Here is a 1,681-nt window from a genome sequence, read left to right as displayed (position 1 = left end):
GCATTTTTCGCCTGATTTCTCGAGGTCCACCAAGGATCGAACACATTTCGGAGGCGATTCTTGTGGTCCACAATGGGTTCTCATGGATCGATGCGTGATCGGGTGGCTATGGATGATTTCGATAGTGATCAAACGGTTGTCGACGGTTCCAGAGAGATCAGCTGGCGTGCAGTGCATGATCTAGTGCTATCCAATGGCCAAAAGTCATCCTATGTTTGATCAAACGGTGTGAAAGTGTTGTCGGGTGTGATCCAATGATGAGAGGTGTGTTTGAATGCTAAAAGGAGTTTGTTTCCGATCCTGTTTGGGTTTTAGGGCCTTTAAGAGGTCCTATGGGCGAAACATCAGAGAACGCAGCATGGCGTGGTGAGTTTGGTGAAACTTGAGCAGCAGCCGCAAGTAGAGGCAACAACAAACCCTGAAGAGGTGCCAACAGAGAGCAGGAGAAGAGACTTCAGACAGACTGTCAAACAGCAGACAGCAGTCACTTCAGAGATTCAGGGGATCTTCGTAAAGAGAGAGCTTTTGTGAAGGAGAGCTTCTTGTAAGAGAAAGATTAGGTGTACGAGGGTTGAGGGTGTGATCTCCTTTTATAATTTTTTTTCATAGTGAAGCTTGCATGCCCTATGGAGACGAGCCTTTTGACTGATATACGTATTTGATTATTTTCTGTTTTGTTTCTTCTATCTTCCTACTGTGATGCATGGTATCTGTTGGTACAAAAATCTGCCTGCATCAAAGAAGCTGGAGTCGGAGGAGTCGCGGTCGCCGTCGGGACCTGCAAAAGAAGTCTAAACCGGAGGTGGGGTTGCTCCGACAAGACCCTCCGATGCTCAAGTCAGTTCTCTGCCTCAACAAGAATGGAGTGCTCGAACGAAAATTTTAGCAGAGTTTTGGGATAGAAAGTAGAGCTTAGAGAATAACGTATCCGGAGTCCCCCTTTTATAGGCAGAGGGAGCAACAGATTGATAGCGATGTCTGTAACCATCTGGCAGTGGGCTGCTCAGAGTTAGGAGGAGTTTGTTGTGAAGAGTAGTGGAGTTGAATCGTGGCTATCACCGGGACATGCCACGTGGAGTCTGTCGCGGGGAGTGGAGCGGCGTCCGTTGTCGCGACTTGCCAGAGGATGGAAGAATCGTGCGGTATCCATCGGAGGAAGTGGAGCAGGATCGTGGCCATCATTGCGGTCGGTCAGGGAGTGATGGAGCCGTGCGGAATCCGTTGCAGGGAGTGGAGCAGAGTCATGGCCGTTACTGTGGCCCATCAGGGAGTGATGGGGCCGCACAGAATCTGTTGCAGGAAGTGGAGCAGAGTCGTGGCCGTTGCTGCGGCCCGCTAGGGGGTCCAGGCCTGTTGGCCGAAGTTCGGTTGGGGTGTCGGGCGGAGAGAGGTGGTTAGCTACCCGTCTGGGAGGAGCTCGGAGTCCGGCTCCCGTAGGAGTCCGGACGAACTCTTCCTTCAATCGAAGTCGGGGATGAGGTCCGGCTCCCATGGGAGTCCGGACGGAGTCTTTCCATAACCGAAGTTGGAGACGAGATCTGGCTCCCGTAGGAGTCCGGACGAAGTCTTCCTGCAACTAAAGTCAGGGGCGAAGTCTGGCTTCCGTAGGAGTCTGGGCGAAGTCCACCTGCAATTAAAGTCAGGGGCGAAGTCCGGCTCCCTTAGGAGTCCGGACGGAGTT

The sequence above is a fragment of the Elaeis guineensis genome, chromosome 8 (genome assembly GCF_000442705.2).
Source record: "Elaeis guineensis isolate ETL-2024a chromosome 8, EG11, whole genome shotgun sequence".
Classification (NCBI taxonomy): domain Eukaryota; kingdom Viridiplantae; phylum Streptophyta; class Magnoliopsida; order Arecales; family Arecaceae; genus Elaeis; species Elaeis guineensis.
Note: the sequence above shows the minus strand (reverse complement) of the source record.